The 5,682-nt window shown below is 44.0% G+C and overlaps 1 protein-coding gene across 5 annotated transcripts in view; it reads right to left on the bottom strand.

The window, feature by feature from the left end:
• Window positions 1-5,632, bottom strand: part of TMEM68 (transmembrane protein 68) — a 44,355-nt gene extending 38,723 nt beyond the window's left edge. The window contains exon 1 of one of the 5 annotated variants that reach the window (XM_036436941.2): window positions 5,440-5,632. The gene's annotated coding sequence lies outside the window, so the exon portion shown is untranslated. Of the gene's footprint in view, window positions 1-1,340; window positions 1,530-5,439 lie in introns of those variants that run through there. The other 4 variants (XM_036436943.2, XM_036436945.2, XM_045581417.1 and 1 more) reach the window with 4 other exon arrangements.
• Window positions 5,633-5,682: the final 50 nt, after the last annotated feature.

Consider the following 5,682-nt stretch of genomic DNA (forward strand, 5'->3'; position numbering starts at 1 on the left):
AACCTCCACAAAAGGTTGTCCATGATTCCAATGTAAATCCTTCCAGAACAGAAAACTCAAAAGGTGGCCCATTCCTTCTTCAAAACCACCCACTGAAGTACTAAAAAGATCTTCCTTACACAATCCTCACTGTAACTTTTCCTTGTTGAACCTAGTTCTGTACTGTAGAACCTCTTCCATTAGACAACCTCTTAAGTTTCAAGACAGCTATCATGAGCTGTGAAATCCCCTTTTCTAGTCAGCATCCTTAATTCTTTCAACCATATTTCAGATACTGGTTTCATAGCCTTTCACCACTCAGGCTACTTCCTGATACTGAGAGGAGAGAGAAAAATATACAACAGAGTAAGAAGAATATGGAGATCTATAGTAGGCGAGACGGTACAAGGGGTAGAGGGGTACTATGTTACACAGGTACTGTGGGAAGGCCTCTATAAAAGTACATTTAAGCAGAGATCTCAGGAAGTGAGGAAACAAACAATGTGGGTATTAGAAAGAGAATTCCTGACTAAATGAACAGTAAGTACAAAGGATGGACACTTTGTGTGGTCTGTCGAGCAGCTCAGTAGGCTAAAGCAGCATGATAGGGAGAGCAGTCAGAAATGGGCAGAGAGAGCATGTAGAACTTTAAGGGAGATGAAGAAGACATCAGAAGAATGAGATTGCCTGATGGGTTTTAAATGACTGCTGAGTTAAGAATATACTATTAATATACAGGGAGCAAATAGGAAGCTATTGCAATAACTGAGATGAGTGATGAAAGTGGCTTAGACAGTGTGGCAGAGTAAAGGTCATAAGAGATAATCCAGTTCTGGATATATTTTGAAGATAAAGCCAAGAGGATTTGCTGATGAATACTAGATATAGAATAAGAGTGAGAAACAGAAGTCTGAGAGGACAACACCGTTTTTGGGCAAAATGGATTTGTGTTCTGGGAGCCACTGCCACTTACTGGTATGCATAGACAAGTTACTTAAAATCTCTGCCTCAGTTTCTCCAATTGTAAAGTGGAGGTAATAACAGTACCTACCTAATAAGACTGTTATGAAGACTGTATATTAAAAAGCTGAGCAGGCTGAGACCAGTTTGGCTCAGTGGATAGAGTGTCAGCCTGCAGACTGAAGGGTCCCAGGTCAAGGGCACGTACCTTGGTTGCGGGCACATCCCCAGTGAGGGGTGTGCAAGAGGCAGCTGATCGATGTCTCTCATCGATGTTTCTAACTCTCTATCCCTCTCTCTTCCTCTGTAAAAAATCAATAAAATGTATTTTTTAAAAAGCTGAGAAGAGTGCCTTCCAATATGTAAGCACTAAATAAATATTGCTATCATCATCAGCTTACTTGTGAGAGATAGGAGTGCAGAAAGAACAGGTTTGGGGGTGGGATGAAGATCCAGAATTCAGTTTTGAACATGTTAAGATTCTTCTGGACAGCCGAGCGAATACATTAAATAAGCAGCAGGATATATGCAGAGTGCAGAAGGAAGATATAATTCCAGAATTATACCTAGGAATCGGCAACATACAGGCAGTATTGAAAAACCATGAAACTAAATGTCCCTTTAGGGAGTAAATATAAAATAAAAAAGAATTTCCATGACTGAGCTATGAGGCACTCAACATTTTAGAATTTGGCAAGTCAAGGAGGAACCAGCATCCTCCTTCTAGGAGTGGCGTCCTGGATGTGAAAGTAAGAAAGTGTTTCAAGAAGAAAGGAGTACTCAGCTGTTTCAAATGATGCTGAGAAATCTAAGAATAATTGATCAATGGATTTTACAACAAAGAGGCATTGGAAAGTTCTGATAAGAAATGTTTTGATATAGTGGGGATGAAGGTTAGCTGGAATAAGTTCAAGAAAAAAATGGGAGTGACTAAATTGGGAGGACAGCAAATACGGTCAACTCTTCTGAGGAATATTGTTACAGATAAGGACAGAGAAACAAGTAGATATCTAGAGAGTAATGCAGATCAAGTCTGTTGTTTTAAGATGAAAGAAAAATAACAGCAGTTTTTAACACCAATGACAATGCATCAGTGAGAGAGTGAGAAGTGGATGACACAGAAGAGAACTGTTGGGTCCAGTACTAGGCTAGGCCAGAGGGGATAGAATATAATGTACAAGAAAGGGGTGGCCCAAAATACCTACATAATTGGGTTATTACTTTACTCAACAAATATTTATCAAAGCAGTGGTTGTGCTAGACACTGTTGTAAACGCTAGGATCAATAAGTAAACAAAATAGACGGTTATATGAGAAAACATACGTAAAGCACTTAGAACAATATGACTCACACATAGTTGGCACAACCTAAAAGATGCCCGCCAGCTATAGAAAGATCAGAACTGCCCTAGCCGGTTTGGCTCATTTGATAGAGTGTCAGCCTGAGACTAAAGGGCCCCAGCTTCGATTCCAGCCAAGGGTAGGTGCCTGGATTGTGGGCTTGATCCCCAGGAGGGGGTGTGCAGGGGGCAGCCAATCAATGATCCTCATCATTGATTTCTCCCTTCCTCTCTGAAATAAACAAATATTAAAAAAAAAAAGAAAAAAAAGAAAAAAAGATCAGAACTGTGTTCATCCACATCTTCACTTTTTTAATGTTTTTAGGGAAAGTGGGAGAGAGAGAGAGAAACATCAATCAGTTGCCTCCTACACACCTCCTGGTGGGAATCGAGCCACAACCTGACTAAAAATCAAGCCATATGCCCTGACTAAAAATTGAACCAGCAATGTTTCGGTGCATGAGATGATGCTCAACTAACTAAGCCACACATCTTTAACAAAATGTGGGCCCAGCCAGCTTGGCTCAGTGGTAGATGTGCAACATTTTTGGGATAAGGATATCTGTAACTATCGGGTCTAGTAATAATTAACGTCGTTTTTAAACATTCGTTTAAAATCTTGCTTGGCGTTGACTTGTATTGACATAACCTTCAAACACGTGGTATCTATAGAACGTGTGAAGTGCAATTAACAAGTTTTGCTTGAAAAAGTTTGTGTTTGGTTTGATTTTTGTTGCAAAACTAGGGCTAAGAAGATGGCAGATGAAGAGCATATTCGGCACTGCATGCTTTACTAGTTCCAATTAGGAAGAAAAGCAAGTGAGGCTGCAAAAAACATCTGTAGTGCTCTTGGTCAAGATGCAGTTAGCGCCAGAAAATGCCAGCGTTGGTTTGAGAAATTTCGCGAGGGAAATTTTTTGTTAGATGACAAGAGTGGTCGAGGCCGTGTGTCCAATTTTGATCAAGAAGCTCTTCAAGCTCTTTTGGTGTAAAATCCTCAAATTACCCAACAAGAGCTTGCGACAACTTTAAATTGTTCACAAAAAACAATTTCCAATCAATTGCGTGCACTTGGCAAAGTCCAAAAGTTTGGAAAATGGGTTCCTCATGAGTTGACCGACAACAACCGTAATCAAAGAGTCACAATTTGCAGTTCGCTCCTCTCTCGTCAAAACCGTTTGCCGTTTTTAGAGCAAATTGTTACCGGAGATGAAGAATGGGTGCTGTATGTTAATTTGAAAAGGCAGCCTCAATGGTTGGACAAAAATGAGGCTCCGCAGCCCACGCCAAAACCTGACTTGCATGCGAAAAAAGTGATGTTGTGTGTTTGGTGGAATTTTAAAGGAATTCTTCATTATGAACTTTTACCATCTAACCAAACCATTACAAGTGCAGTGTATAGTGCCCAATTGGAAAGGTTAGCCCAAGCTTTAAGAGAAAAAGAACCCGCGCTGATTAATCGGAAGGGCGTAATTCTTCACCACGATAACGCACGACCGCATACTGCAAGAATCACTGCTGAAAAACTGTGCCACTTGGAATGGGAAGTTCTCCCTCAACCTGCATATTCTCCTGATATTGCCCCTTCCGATTACCATTTGTTTCGTTCTTTGCAAAACTTTCTTCTTGGAAAAAAATTTAATAATGAAGAATGCCTCAAAAATGCATTGACCGAATTTTTTGCCTCAAAATCACAAGAATTTTACAGCAGAGGGATTAAAATGCTTCCTGAGCGTTGGGCACAAGTAGTAGAAAACAACGGCAACTATATTGTTGATTAAATTTTGTTGTATTGTTTAAATAAATTCGATTTAAAAAAGTATTAGAAAACGACATTAATTATTACTAGACCTAATATAACTTACATCCTTGAGTCACTAAATAAACACATCTCTGACATCAAAGCAAGGCAGCAGTAAGGATATGGGAATAGACATTTAATTTAAAAATTAATCTCCTCTTTCCATTCACTAGTAAATGGGACCGAAACATCAGCGATGCTATAAATGTCTGGATTTTACATCATTTTTTATATATTCTAAAGCAGCAATTTTCAACCTTTTTCATCTCTTGGCAGACATAAACTACTTACTAAAATTCTGGAGCACACCAAAAATTAATTTTTTTTGCAGATCTGACAAAATAAAATAGGTATACAGTCATTTTGATTCATTCACACAAGGCACAATCGTTGCGTTGGCTGTTAAGGAAGGTCACTGCCCCTGACCGTTGCATGTTTTAAAAATGCTTGCAGCACACCGGTTGAAGAAATGCCAATTAATAGCACAGACCAAGTCCTAAGTGCTCCAACAGCCTTAGGCCCTCCCTCTCCTCTCCCCCCCAGCTTCCCTGGGGAAGCTGCCTGGGCAGTCTCAACCCATACCCCACACCAAACACCAACTGCTTCTGACAAATCGGGCAAAGGTGTTCCCGTTTTTTGCATCTGATTATGCGCACGTGCATTTCTCGTGGTAATCAGCAGCAGGAGCGCTGAGGCTTGGTTCACAGGCTGCAAACCCGAGGGACCCAGCCAGTGCCGGGCGCCGACATAGTTAGGTACCCACTCAAACTATTCATATACCACACGTGTGAGGTCTGACTTAGTCCTTTCATTCATTCCCCGCCCCCCCCCCCAAAAAAAAAAAAAAAATACCAGTCCAAGGAAGCAGGTACTATGCATCAGAATGATCCCAATGAGGATCCAAGAAGAGGTGAAGCCGCTTGCCCGGGTCACACACGTAGAGAAAGGGGCATACATAAACCAGGATGCCAAGCATGACTCTGTCCACGGCGAGCCCTCTTACCCAGTCACTGCCCACGCGGCCTCCCAACCGCACTCTGATCACTACGAGCTTTTTTGTGCACATGAAGGTGTCGATTCGGATCCCAGAATCGGGGAAGTCCCTGGGCACGCCCAGAGGCCTCCAGGGAGTCTGGAGACGCCGCGCCCCATCACTACCACCGCGCACGCCGAGCTGGGGGGGTTCGGGGCGCTGGGGGAGACGCGGAGCGGGGTGAATGAGGGTGCAGTGGCCCAGACGGGGCCTCCCCGGCCGGCGGCAAGCACACCCGCCCGCGCCCCCCAGCCGCGGACTCGGGGCAGCTCCGCAGGGGCCGGGCCGGGAGGAGCCCGGGGAGACCCAGGCGGGGGTCGACGCACCTCGAGGGGGGAAAAGAGGAGAGAGGCGGCTCGACCTCACCCTCGAACCGTAGCGGCAGCTCTTCGGTGGCTCAGTGGCTAAAGGAAGCGAAGACGTTGGAGCAGCCGGTGTCTCGCCAGCAACCCGGCGAGGAAAAAGCTAAAAAGTAGCTACAACCCCGGCGGCGGCGGCGGCGGCGGCGGCGGCGATGAGTATGACCCCGCCCGTCGCACCGCCCCGCCCCTTCCGGCGCCCACCGAGCC

The sequence above is a fragment of the Pipistrellus kuhlii genome, unplaced genomic scaffold, assembly GCF_014108245.1.
Source record: "Pipistrellus kuhlii isolate mPipKuh1 unplaced genomic scaffold, mPipKuh1.p scaffold_m20_p_14, whole genome shotgun sequence".
Classification (NCBI taxonomy): domain Eukaryota; kingdom Metazoa; phylum Chordata; class Mammalia; order Chiroptera; family Vespertilionidae; genus Pipistrellus; species Pipistrellus kuhlii.